We start from the raw sequence: 14,919 nt of genomic DNA, 5'->3' as shown, positions 1-14,919 counted from the left end.
TGAGTACAAAACTCAGAAAAGCGTGTATAGTCAGTCAACTGCTACTTCCAAAAGCCGTTTAAACACTTGTCTATGAGCTGTAGTCTTCTGGGCCCGTTGCGTTTTATATAACTTTTAAGGAGATTATGTAATTAAGGTTCCAAAAACGCTGCCACGTCAGGTCGTTTTTATTCGTTACAGTGGACGTGTTTCGGCAAGTAGCCATCGTCAGGTTATCTGTAAGTAAATGGTACAGAATTTTGGTACAATATTTCTATTATCATAGGTAAATATTAATCGGAAAACATTACTAAAAATGTGTTACATACGTGAGATGGACTGGAAATCCATACCTTGTCGTGGTTCTGTACCAGTATCTTTGTTTCAATTACACTCCATTAAAGTAATAACGTTTGGTTATACTACATCTAAGTGTAATTTTCAGATTGCCTTCCTTTTCTTTAGAGTAATAATTATGTGAGAATTTATTTGGCAGATGTGTCAGCGATATTGTATAGTACAATTAATTTCGTTTGTTGGAATTTTCCATCAAGAAAACAGAGACACAAGATATTACGAAACAACCAGAGATTACACAAGACCACCAACGATACCGCCAGTGAAGTACAACGAAAGTAAAGTATGATAAACAAAATTAATTGTAATCACATAACATCGCCGATACATCTGTCAAATAAGCTGTCACACAATTATTGCTTTAAACGAAAAGAAGACAGTCCGAAAATTATACGAGATAACAAGTCACCACTTGTACAAGCAACCGTTATTATTCCAGAAACACTAATGGAGTGTAATTATAACAAAGAGACAACCAAATCATCACGTATGTGATAAATTTCATAACAATTTTTTCTGATTAATCTTTCCTATAATGTTAGAAATATTGTATCAGAATTATGCACCATTTATTTAGAGATAACCTGACGATGGCTATTTGCCGAAATAGGCATACTGTAACGAATAAAACGATATGACTTAGTAGCGTTTATGGAATTCTAATTACATAGTACCTCTCTATGATTTCCGCTTCTTAGGACATTTCAGAGTCACAAGATGTACGAGTGTGTTCGAAAGAACAACGACAATTTGAAATGTGAAATTAGATTCTTGCTCTGTGCTTCCTCTGCACATATTGAATAAGTATTAGGTAATATGATTGATTATTCAATTTGGAATACAATTTACGAAAATAAATTTTTCAATTTGATCAGTAGCAGTTATCTGTATTTGCATTGAAATAATACACAATCAAAATTCCTCGTCATTTTGAAGACTTAATTTTCGTGCTACTTTATTTTTCAAATAGTAGGTGAGAAATATTGAAACTGATTTATGTAAAAGTGAAGGGCTGTAACTAAGTTTTTAAGGACTGGAGACGCGGGTGGGGGTGGGCTGAGTATATAGCGACCCAGTCAAAAAATATCTTAAAAGGTCTTGTTTTATGGAAGAGAATAAACTGCGTCTCTGCTACATCAGAGCTGCAGCGTGGTTAATTTAAATAACTTTTTTTTCTTTTTTTACTCGCGCTAGGGTGATAGAGGGAGACAAAGTAAATTTTATTAGATCGTCAGATATTGATATAACTAGATCTGTATAGTTGTTAGGAGCCAGTAATTATTTTGAATTCTGAGACCAAAAAAATAAACGATTACAATAAGCAACCATGTTATAGTGTCATTACGCATGACATAGCTAATAACGGAGATATAATGTTGCAGATGTACGAGAGAGAACCTCAGTCTAATAAGTTACCTTTTCGTAAGTAAGTCTTAACTTTTGCCCCTAGAATTTGCGTAATACTCATTTCTGTGAGTGCTGACAATCATTTTGATTTTTTCGTTTGGTCAAAGATAGAATTTTATGTTTCATTTCCTTACGTATTCAAATAATAGGATCTAATACAAAGAGATAGCAATATTAGAAGGGCCCCCATCCCTCTCTTTGATAATCGCCTTCTGGTCCAGATAGGAAGGTTTATCAAATAAGGACCTTCTAGCATTACTGTGCGTACCGCAGATTTGTCTTTATCTCGCGCTTTTGCGTCCGACTGCAGTGAAAACATTCCAGTAAACATTACCAGCATGGAAAGGACTGCACGAGACAGGACAGAGACTGGACATCCCGTGCGAACGTCCTTCCCCGCGCTGGCTGCTGCGGCGGCCGTGAAAGGCGGTGGGTGTTTTGTGGCGTCCACCCAGCCGACACGTGTTTCCGATTTGAGTGCTGATGCAGCCGCCGGCCTAACCTCGCCTCTGACCGACGTCCGACACCACTGCTCCTCCATACTTCTCTCATGCCTCGAACTGGCAGTGTTCTTGAAACCCGCCGAAAACGTCACACGAGAGCCCGTGCGCGTAGCACAGTGGTCAAACTATGCACTGCTTGTAGCGCGCCACTCTCTCTACGCCACATTCCATTTCATTCAATAAGGGGCAGTCAAATGAAAACCGAAAATCCGCCGACGTTGCGTCACTGCTACCTAAAAATAACAACAACATTGAGAACTTCTTCAGAACACTACTTGTAGACCCGTGTCACTGAAGATCCTAAAAGTAAATTGTCAGTATCATCAGCTGGATACAGCTGTCCCCTACACTTTTTCATGCATTACGGCGACACGCATTCAAAACAGTGCTGCATTTTTTGGTATGGCTACATACACACGTTCCACTAGATCATAGTCCAGTCTTGTCCTATATCTCACACTGTAGCAAAGAACCTATGGTCAGACACGAGCTTCGCAACTCAGAAAAGGTTGAAGAAGGATGCACTATTCACCCTCCCCGAATTCCGAAACTTGACTTTCGGGGGAACACCGCATTTTCGATATACAGTTGCGGAAGTGAACGTCACCAGAGGATCAGGTAGCTCGTAGCTGGAGGCAAAGACGAGCACGGCTGAATCTAGTGCCGAGAATGTAACTTATTGAAAAGTGTGAAGATCGTAAAAGCCCGCACATTTGGTAAAGCCGGGTCGTGAAATAAAATAATTCTTGACAGTGAACAATCAAATTAAAAGAACTTACAACCAATTTTCAATATTGTGTGTCTGACTGAAACCTGAAACAGCCAGCTGCTCTGATGCATATACAGGGTGGTCCATTGATAGTGACCGCACCAAGTATCTCACGAAATAAGCATCAAACGAAAAAACTACAAAGAACGATACTCGTCTAGCTTGAATGGGGAAACCAGATGGCGCTATGGTTGGCCCGCTAGATGGCGCTGCCATAGGTCAAACGGATATCAACTGCGTTTTTTAAAATAGGAACCCCCATTTGTATTACATATTCGTGTAGTACGTAAAGAAATATGAATGTTTTAGTTGGACCACTTTTTTCGCTTTGTGATAGCAGGCGCTGTAATAGTCACAAACGTATAAGTACATGGTATCACGTAACATTCCGCCAGTGCGGTCGATATTTGCTTCGTGATACATTACCCGTGTTAAAATTGACCGTTTAACACTTGCGGAATAGGTCGATATCGTGTTGATGTATGATTATTGTGATCAAAATGCCCAACGGGCGTGTGCTATGTATGCTGCTCGGTATCCTGGACGACATCATCCAAGTGTCTGGACCGTTCGCCGGATAGTTACTTTATTTAGGGAAACAGGAAGTGTTCAGCCACGTGTCAAACGTCAACCACGACCTGCAACAAATGATGATGCCCAAGTTGGTGTTTTAGCTGCCGTCGCGGCTAATCCGCACATCAGTAGCAGACAAATTGCGCGAGAATCGGGAATCTCAAAAACGTCGGTGTTGAGAATGCTACATCAACATCGATTGCACCCGTGCCATATTTCTATGCACCAGGAATTGCATAGCGACGACTTTGAACGTCGTGTACAGTTCTGCCGCTGGTCACAAGTGAAATTAAGGGACGATGACAGATTTTTTGCACGCGTTCTATTTAGCGACGAAGCGTCATTCACCAACAGCGGTAACGTAAACCGGCATACTATGAACTATTTGGCAACGGAAAATCCACGATGGCTGCGACAAGTGGAACATCAACGACCTTGGTGGGTTAATGTATGGTGCGGCATTATGGGAGGAGGATAATTGGCCCCCATTTTATCGATGGCAATCTAAATGGTGCAATGTATGCTGATTTCCTACGTAATGTTCTACCGGTGTTACTGCCAGATGTTTCACTGCATTACAGAATGGCGATGTACTTCCAACATGATGGATGTCCGGCACATAGCTCGCGTACGGTTGAAGCGGTATTGAATAGCATATTTCATGACAGGTGGATTGGTCGTCGAAGCATCATACCATGGCTCGCACGTTCATCGGATCTGACGTCCCCGGATTTCTTTCTGTGGGGAAAGTTGAAGGATATTTGCTATCATGATCCACCAACAATGCCTGAAAACATGCGTCAGCGCATTGTCAATGCATGTGCGAACATTACGGAAGGCGAACTACTCGCTGTTGAGAGGAATGTCGTTACACGTATTGCCAAATGCATTGAGGCTGACGGACATAATTTTGAGCATTTATTGCATCAATGCAGACCGATGTATAGTTTGGACAGCAGTTGATTGGTCGTGGTAGTCCCATTCCATGTCCAGGTCGGTCTACAGACGTGACAGCAGTGGGCGTCTAGCATGTAAGACACTCAATCGGTGATGCGTCGCTGTATCGTGTGCCGTGATCATAGTGAACGATTTTCTGAACAAAAGCTGCAAAGGAACAGTTCTGCATTTTTTACGAACTGTATTGTTCACTAACAGAATAGATTGAACACTGTGTGATAAAAGTGCACTTTTTTCCTCCGAGTGTTAAATTGTTCAAAGTTTTGTGTTCGACTTTTTGATGACTTCAGATTACAGATTTTTTCATTCTTGTGAAGCTATTTTAACAGTAGGAAATGAAACTGGGCTGACGAACGGAAAAAAATCGTAACTCAGAAACGAGACAGCGGAGGCTATCTCAAACATTATTCCTGAACAACCTCGGAAGTATCGTAGGCGGGCTGCGGGTTCGACCTGTATGTCTATGTCCTAACAATTCTGCGAGCTGCCCTGACGATTAACGAAATATTAAAACACGCGTCACACCCGCCCTATCCTCGCCAGGAATGGAGGGTAAGTAATTAGCCAATTGTAGGGATGCCCTTTTGCTGGAAGTTGAAGTATGACGGGCAGTCAAATAAAAACCCAACATCCGACACATCGAGGAATACTTCCATTCAAGAGTAAGCACTAGATGTGTCAAGACATTTACTCCGCTTGGAGACGGGACGATGAATAGAATGCGATCGGTCGCTAACCCGTTCACAATCGCATCCACTCTTGCACTTCTTCGTCCGACTGAAAGCGTCGTCCATGCATGTCTTTCTTCAGATCGACAAAGATGTGAAAATCGGACGGTGAAAGATCCAGGCTGTAAGGAGAATGTTGCAGTGTTTACCAGCCAAATCCCCGAAGCGTAGCCACGTCCTATTAGCAGTGTGGGGGCGGGCGTTATCGTGCAACAGGATGTTTCCTTCCTTTGCTCGTCAAGTTCCTCGAGCTTAGAACTACACTATTGGCTACACCAAGAAGAAATGCAGATGATAAACGGGTATTCATTGAACAAATATATTATACTAGAACTGACATGTGATGACATTTTCACGCAATTTGGGAGCCTAGATCCTGAGAAATCGGTACCCAGAACAACCACCTCTCGCCGTAATAACGGCCTTGATACGCCTGGGCATTGAGTCAAACAGAGCTTGGATGGCGTGTGCAGGTACAGAAGCCAATGCAACTTCAAAACGATACCACAGTTCATCAATAGTAGTGATTGGCGTATTGTGACGAGCCAGTTGCTCGGCCACCATTGACCAGACGTTTTCAGTTGGTGAGAGATCTGGAAAAAGTGCTGGCCAGGGCAGCAGTCGAACATTTTCTGTATCCAGAAATGCCCATACGGGACCTGCATCATGCGGTCGTGCATTATCCTGCTGAAATGAAGCGTTTCGCAGGGATCGAATGAAGGGTAGAGCCACGGGTCGTAACACATCTGAAATGTAACGTCCACTATTCAAAGCGCCGTCAATGCGAACAAGAGGTGACCGAGACGTGTAACCAATGGCACCCCATACCATCACGCCGGGTGATACGACAGTATGGCAATGACGAATACACGCTTCCAAAGTGCGTACCGCGATGTCGCGAAACACGGATACGACCATCATGACGCTGTAAACAGAACCTGGAGTCATCAGAAAAAGTGACGTTGTGCCATTCGTGCACCCAGGTTCGTCGTTGAGTACACCATCGCAGGCGCTCCTGTCTATGATGCAGTGTCAAGTGTAACCGCAGCCATGGTCTCCGAGCTGATAGTCCATGCTGCTGCAAACGTCGTCGAACTGTTCGTGCAGATGGTTGTTGTTTTGCAAACGTCCCCATCTGTTGACTCAGTGATCGAGACGTGGCTGCACGATCCGTTACAGCCATGTGGATAAGATGCCTGTCATCTCTACTGCTAGTGATACGAGGCCGTTGGGATCCAGCACGGCGTTCCGTACTACCCTCCTGAACCCACCGATTCCGTATTCTACTAACAGTCATTGGATCTCGACCAACGCGAGCAGCAATGTTGCGATACGATAAACCGCAATAGCGATAGGCTACAATCCGATCTTTATTAAAGTCGGAAACGTGATGGTACGCATTTCTCCTCCTTACACGAGGCATCACAAAGACGTATCACCAGGCAACGCCCGTCAACTGGTGTTTGTGTATGAGAAACCGGTTGGAAACTTTCCTCATGTCAGCACGTTGTAGGTGTCGCCACCGACGCCAACCTTGTGTGAATACTCTGAAAAGCTAATCATTTGCATATCACAGCATCTTTTTCCTGTCGGTTAAATTTCGCGTCTGTAGCAAGTCATCTTCGTAGTGTAGCAATTTTAATGGCTAGTAGTGTACAATCAATGCGCAGAGCAGACACTTAGCAGAAACTGTGACGCCCCATAAAGTCAAAACGCCCAGGAATACTGTCGGAAGGAATCATCACGTTCTACTGTAACGCCCGCCCGACAGCGTCAGCGACTTGATTGGGAATCATTGCAACATCATCCGTAAGCTCGGATCATTCACCGTGTGATTTTCGCATCTTTGACGACCTGAAGAAAGACACTTGGGGACGTCGATTTCAGTCGGACGAGGAAGTGCAAGAGTGGGTGGGGTTGTGGATCTGTCAGCGGACGACCGCTTTCTACAAAACAAGAATTGATTGGTTGGTTGGTTGGTTTGGGGAAGGAGACCAGACAGCGAGGTCATCGGTCTCATCGGATTAGGGAAGGATGGGGAAGGAAGTCGGCCGTGCCCTTTGAAAGGAACCATCCCGGCATTTGCCTGGAGCGATTTAGGGAAATCACGGAAAACCTAAATCAGGATGGACGGACGCGGGATTGAACCGTCGTCCTCCCGAATGCGAGTCCAGTGTCTAACCACTGCGCCACCTCGCTCGGTACAAGAATTGATAATCTTGTCTTACAGTGAAATAAATGTCTTCACGCGTGTGGTATATAGTTTTGAATTGAATCATTACATGGTCCCGTTGTGTTAGGTTTTCATTTGAATCGACTCCATACCTTAACTGTGGTAAGTAAATACTTGCCTCATATTTCAGGCTAGGGTAGAGCGAATGTGTCGCATGTTTAAAAATTCTGTTAAACGTCAGGATATCTCGCAGAATTGTTGAGGCATAGACACACAGGTCGATCCTGTTTTCCGCTTACGAAATTTCGTAGGCAGTTCAGGGATACTGTCTGAGGTAGCACCTGGTGACTCGTTACAGAGTGATAATATAATTACGAGTTTTTCTCTTTGTTACCTGTAGATGTGTATCAGAGGGGCTGGTTATTTCTATATATATATATATATATATATATATATATATATATATATATATATATATATATATATCAGTGGGTCATATAGCCACACATAACTGAAAATCAGTTTCAAGTTCTTTTAATTTTGTTTTTCACTTTCAAGAATTACATTATTTCAGGTTCAAATTGCTCTGAGCACTATGGGACTTAACTTCTGAGGTAATCAGTCCCCTAGAATTTAGAACTACTTAAACCTAACTAACACATCCATACCAGAGGCAGGATTCGAACCTGCGACCGTAGCAGTCACGCGGTTCCAGACTGTAGCGCCTAGAACTGCTCGGCCACTCTGCCCGGCTATTATTTCAGGACCCAGGTTTATGGAATGTGAAGTTTGCGGCCTTGTAGCTTCCAGCAAGTTAGATTCTCGGCACCAGTTTCAACCATGTTCGTCTATGCCGCTGCCTACGAGCTCCTTGTCCTCTGATGACTTTGACGCATGCACGTGTGTGGCAAATGCGCTGATCCACCTGAACGGCACGTTGCGGAATTCGAACAGGAGGAGGAATAGTGGATGATCCTTCCTTGATCTTTTCTGAGCTGCGAAATTCATGTCTGCCCTTAAGTTCTTTGCCGCAACGCAAGATACAGGACAAAACTGGGATGATGACGTAATGGATCCTCGGTAAATGGCTTCAAAATAAATGCAGTTCTATCTGGAATGCGTGTTGCCGAAGTATGTTAAAGCCCAGAACACAGTTTTATCCAGTAGTGGATGACACTAACAATTTATTTTTAAAATGTTCAGTAACTGCGTCTAGAGGTAGGGTGCTGAAGTCGTTCTCAGTGTTATTTTATTTCTAGGCAGCAGCGATAGAACATCAGCTTTGTATTCTTTAGTAACCGAGATCATTTATCCTTTAGGTTTCGAGTATTCCGTCGAATGATTGTAGAGGAACTCTGGGTTGATCTGTTCGACATAGATATGCTATTGCATCCTGGGCCTTTCTTGTCAGTTAAAGCTCTCGTAGAGACTTCTAGAGCTAGGTGCGGTTGCTTCCTTAAAACCTACACGAAGTCGAGGAGATGCGATACTATCGACCACGTGAAAGCCAGCAAATGCTTCTTGGTGTCAGCCAGCGTAAAACTGGAGAAGTGGTACCGATAAACCTGTTTTCGAAATGTCGGCACGTTTCATAGTAGATTTAGATTTATTTCGAAAGATACGCTGCTGTATGGGATGTTTAAACAAGCGTTAATGTCTGCGCGTCGTCGCTGCCTGCAACAACGTGGCCTGTCTGCTCGTCTCAGATAACCACTTCCAGTCTTATTCGTAAGAGGCCAGCGTAATCGACTGTGTATAAGTGAGTCGTGTAGGAAGGCGGGATATTCGGCAGGGAAATGACGCCTACACAAGAAACTGAGTTGTGTGTAATGGAAATGCCAGACAAACCAGAGACGATACGAGCAGCCTCCAGTGTGTTTACTCGGTAAGTCTGTGGGCGGACGGGCAACCTCAGCCGTGCGTAGAGGGATCTCGTCTACTGATGCAACGGATAAAACCCTTGGGATTCCATTCGACCATACGGTAGCAACCATTTCTCAATGGATTCATTTCTCATATTACGACGCAGTACGTAACTAGGATACTCCCGCTATCAGAGAGATCTCTGGGGGAAATGTAATTCCATAGTCATTTAAGACATGTGGCAATATTAATAGGAGTGGAGAACGTGAATAAGACAAGTCAACTAGACGTCAGTTCCTGCAATTGAACATACGTTACATGGAATTTCCTCCCTACGCTGAAAAGATTCATTACTCCACAAACAACCATACGTTCACTAAGGTTCTTTACACAAGGAAGTATTTATCTAATTAATTAAATGATCAGCAGACATACTGCGATTTGGATACTTGGATGTTTATAAAAGGAATAAGCAATCACAGAAAGGCATCAGAAATGGTTCAAATGGCTCTAAGCACTATGGGACTTAACATCTGAGGTCATGAGTCGCCTAGACTTAGAGCTTGTTAAACCTAACTAACCTAAGGATATCACACACATCCATGCCCGAGGTAGGATTCGAACCTGCGACAGTAGCAGCAGCGCGGTTCCGGACTGAAGCGCCTAGAACCACTCTGTCACAGCGGCCGGCGCATCAGAAATACTAAGCTCATCCGTACCAGGGAAAATACTATCATTTCTATAAAATATGAACCAGGGAACGTTTATCACGCATATTTGGATTCCTTATACTCAGTGTAATTAATAAGATGCAATTAATGGAGGACCTTACAGTTTTACAATGGGAGGATAGAGCCACTCTGGGAAGTAAAAGACACCAGTTTCACATTAATCTACTGCGAATCTTAAGCATGCATAAAGGGATACGTTACATCAGCGATCTGTGCGCTCTCTGCTAGCAATGATCTTTGGATGTAAAACACGGTTTCGAAAACGCGTGGTGGGCAGTGCCACACATAGTTTCAAACTACCGGACATAGATATGGAAACAAGAAACCAAGAGGTTGACGTTTCAGTAGAATGAGGGAACATACCTGAAACTGATTAGGTGAAATAATAACAATAATCCAAAATTTGGAGTATAAGGAGACACGACGATGAACCATCATTCGTGATGCAGACAAAAGAATCTGCTACACTGGAACACGCCACGACAAATTAACTCTCCACGAAGATACTGACACCGAAGAATCATATTTAAAAATGAATGTTCGAACTTAGCAACATAGTACATACTAAACCCACGAAGTAGCTAACGGACTAAACGCAAAGCATATTTGCAAGATCGCACATAATACGCGAATTTAATTAGATTGAAACAGCGAGCTTCACTAAAAGCATTAATAATAAATTACATGAAAGCACTGATTTGCTCATATCTACCGACATTCTCTCACCAGGACGAGGACCGCAAGATTGGCTGAACAACATTCCCCACGCGTCCTTAGAATACGGAGCCACGTGTTTTTTTTTTTTTTTTTTTTTTTTTTTTTTTTTTTTTTTTTTTTTTTTTTCCTAGCAGGCGATGGGCCCATTCAACCAGCTGCCATTCCACTCCAGAATTGCAACATGCTGTGTTAGAGGACATCTGTTGTTGTGGTCTTCAGTCCAGAGACTGGTTTCATGCAGCACTCCATGCTACTCTATCCTGTGCAAGCTTCTTCATCTCCCAGTACCTACTGCAACCTACATCCTTCTGAATCTGTTTAGTGTATTCATCTCTTGGTCTCCCTCTGGGAATTTTACCCTCCACCCTGCCCTCCAATACTAAATTGGTGATCCCTTGATGTCTCAGAATATGCCCTACCAACCGATCCCTTCTAGTCAAGTTGTGCCACAAATTTCTCTTCTCTCCAATTCTATTCAGTACCTCCTCATTAGTTATGTGATCTACCCTTCTAATCTTCAGCATTCTTCTGTAGCACCACATTTCGAAAGCTTCTATTCTCTTCTTGTCAAAACTATTTATCGTCCACGTTTCACTTCCATACATGGCTACACTCCATACAAAGACTTTCAGAAACGACTTCCTGACACTTAAATCTATACTCGATGTTAACAAATTTCTCTTCTTCAGAAACGCTTTCCTTGCCATTGTCACTCTACATTTTATACCCTCTCTACTTCGGCCATCATCAGTTATTTTGCTCCCCGAATAGCAATACTTATTTACTATCTATGGAACGGAAATATTCTGGTTGGTGTTGCTACGGTTCGAACCAAGGGAACATTTCTAATCTACCTTGTTACTTTGAAAATCGCTCACCCAGTCTTCCATATCGTACAGATATTCCGGGCGCGGTAAAAGTCAGAAAAGGGATTGCTGATCACAAATGAAATAAAACTGGACCGATACATAGAATCCATTTGCCAAGACAGCAGAGGCAACAGAAACTTATGATATTAGCAATCCATGAAATCTGAAGTTATGAAAGAGTCGAAAACACGTAGCGCTTTCTTGTAATACGAGCAGACCTGTACTCTGCCGGTTTCTAGCCGGTTGCGCTAGCGCCGCTACGTGACCAGCCACTGTGTAAGGTGGTTATAATTTAGCACCTTACAAGAACTCATTCACATACTTTGCCGTGATCTACAAACACAATTAGGTATCATGTGATAGCTTGTACATCGTATATATGAATATATAAAGGAGACTGACATTGTCACGTACGTCTCGTAAATAATTGTTAACGCTTATTGCATGAAAGGTGACGGAGTGTCTTTATTATAAAAAAGGCGTAATGAATGGTTGCCTATACTAGTAGAGGTTGGAACGCCAGTGGATATGAAATGGCAGGCAGAACTCAAGCTCTGGGTGGAAGGATAACCGGATAATACTTCCGAACGCTGAAAATCTTGGACGCGAGTGAGAGGAACGAAGAAGCGGCACCTCGGAAACCATGCAGGCTGGGTTATTTTCAAGGATTTTTACTCAGAAGCGTACTATTGTAAGAGTATAGGCTTTTCCTCGCAAACTTTCCGCGCTGGACGACAAAAGACTAAAATATGGTTGGTCGGCGTTCTGTAGAGAGGGAGAATATTCCGTGGATTCGGGAATATGATTCGTTTTCGGAATTACGATGGTGGGGAGCCAAGCCTTGATGGGGAGCCAGCGCTGGAGAGACGTGGTCTTCCGTTGTGAGCGCCCGTGTGTGACAGTCGCTCGATATCAGCATTTGTTGGTACAGACGGACTTGCTGTCTTTGCTCTCAGTAGAGTTTACAGTTAGAACAGTTAGGAACTGTACTGTTGCGAACCTATACGATTCTGGACCTCAGCTCCGGGTTGGGAATTGTCGTTGAGTACGCAGCGTTCAGTAATTGAGAGCACTTTCTCTGCCTATACTTACGTTGAGACGTTATCAGAGCTCCGTCCTTGTGGTTGGGAGTTCGCGTTTCTCGTCTGTAGAACACAGAAAGTATTAGAGTACCTATATATCAGTCAGAGGACCGCCTTCTGCCGTCCTAGTGTTTGAAAGAGTTTTATTTTGTGGCTGGAGTTCTTCAATCGTCGCAGAAGAGTACGAGAACCATCACTTCGACGCCCCGGACGCAGTACATACGGTGATACCGCAAATTTCTTCGGCTTATTAGGGCTATAAAAGCTAAACAGCTGTGATCACGTTAGTTTATTTCCACTGAGGTTCCACACCACCGTAGATCATCTTTGAAAGTAGTGTCTTCTAGTGTTTGGTACGTAGATGATGTCAGTCATTTCACGTTATTGATATTAGACCGCGCAGTCATAATGAGGGGCAGAATTGGGGAATTGATTAGTAATTTCACTTAGGAAATGTAAACTTTGTAATATAAAGGGTTTTTTAATATACAATAAATATATAAGCGGGAACAACGTTTATTATTTAGTAGGATTGGTTACCTTCATCATTCATTCGTGTTCAGATTGTAATTAATAGAATTAAGAGATCCTAAGATCTGCTTCAGGGGGTAGTCAGACAGGGCCAAATCTTCATTTTAGCGTTTATTATTTTCCATTGCGCACAATCATTTTACACACGCCTGGAGTAGCATCTTGGAACTGACACCTCGTGTGGCATTAAACAGGCTCGCAAAACTTTGAAGTTCGATTTCTCCAAAGCACTCGAGAAGCAAATCGTACTAGAACAGAATTTGCTAGATCTATGTATGTACTAAAATCGTGCGAAATATGAGTAAAATCGGTGGCCGGTTCGGTGCACGCTTCCTTTGTCAAGAATTCATATTTGAGACACAGTTCTATTTCCACCACGACTGCCCACGGTTGATATGCCTCCAGACTAAGATGCGCAATTCAGCGAGATGCCAAAAGTTTGCTGCAACGGAAGGGAGAAAGAGGTACAACTTTTGACATCCATCCATTAAGCAGCAGTCCACCGCTTTCAAAGTGTCCGATCGCACTGGACAAGCTTCAGTTTGCAACAAATTAGTCTACCGAATGCTTCAGACGAGAATATTTCGTCAAACGTCACGCAAATGTTTATATAATTAAGTCGCCAAGTGCTGACAATTGTGTATCTGATCACGTAAAATTATTTCACGTCCGTAACTTGATTCTTGAACCCTGATACCGCCCAGTGCTGGGCAGCAAACTGCTAAGTCTCCGCAGAGGGCTCCGAAGTACTATAAACATCTACTTTCTGACAAAGTACAACAAAATCATCTTTAAAAAATTCCACACATCACTCGATTCAGAATTCAGGCGTTTTAGTAACACACGGGAAATTCTGATTGCTTTTGGCACAGGAATCCCTACTTGCCTGTCAATACACCATGGAATGAAGTTACTGGGCTCGGATTCAAGAGAGCAGCGTTCTAATGCCCGTCCCGTCCGACCATCCAGAATTGGGTTGTTTATCGTGGTTTTCCCACACAGCCTGAGGCAAATGCCGCAACAGCTCGTTTTGTAAGGATACGAGGGATTTATTTCCACCAATACACCTCGTGGTCGGCAGTATGTTAAACTGATCGAACCTTTCCTCCTTGTGCAAAAATGTCGATGTCGACATACATATGCAACGTACGAGGAAAAGCGGAGGGGAGATAACCACTAGTAAACAGACGTGAGTCATCGATGTTTGCTCGATATTTACCGAGCGAGTGTAACATATGCGTTGTATCAGTACTCAAGGTCTTCGTAGGAAGTGTCAAGTGCGGGCTCTGAATTAAGATAATACAGTCCTTCACAATTCCCTGTACTTTATTTTTACTGTAGCAACAACGCTTTGAATCTTGGTCCAGAGGCTGAATACCCGCAACTGTTCCAGATACGAATGGTCTGATTCTCGTTGGAGGCCACCTTCTATCAGCCCTTTCTATTCGCGTCCATCGCTTTTCGATCGATCGCCCACCAGCCCGCGACCAGAAAGCAGGAAAGCTCAAACAAATGTCAGTAACATGGCTAGAGAAAGTGGCTGATGTAGGTACTTCCTTTAGTATTTGCAGACACGAAGATGAACGCGGAAGAATTTCGCACTGTATCCCGCGCGTGCCTCGGCTTCCGGGTAGGAGCGCTGCATTCAGTCGCTGGTTGATAGGACGAAATCAACATCGC

General features: G+C 43.3%; 2 protein-coding genes across 2 annotated transcripts in view; one reads left to right on the top strand and one right to left on the bottom strand.

Moving 5' to 3' along the window:
• Positions 1-14,919, top strand: part of LOC126198417 (synapsin) — an 846,670-nt gene that overhangs the window by 614,381 nt on the left and 217,370 nt on the right. The window lies entirely within an intron of this gene.
• Positions 1-14,919, bottom strand: part of LOC126198418 (metalloproteinase inhibitor 3) — a 346,751-nt gene that overhangs the window by 320,587 nt on the left and 11,245 nt on the right. The gene's annotated exons all lie outside the window — the stretch shown is intronic.

This window comes from Schistocerca nitens, chromosome 8 (assembly GCF_023898315.1).
Source record: "Schistocerca nitens isolate TAMUIC-IGC-003100 chromosome 8, iqSchNite1.1, whole genome shotgun sequence".
NCBI lineage: Eukaryota > Metazoa > Arthropoda > Insecta > Orthoptera > Acrididae > Schistocerca > Schistocerca nitens.
The sequence above is the reverse complement of the archived record's forward strand: the minus strand, read 5'-3'. Positions and strand labels throughout refer to the sequence as shown.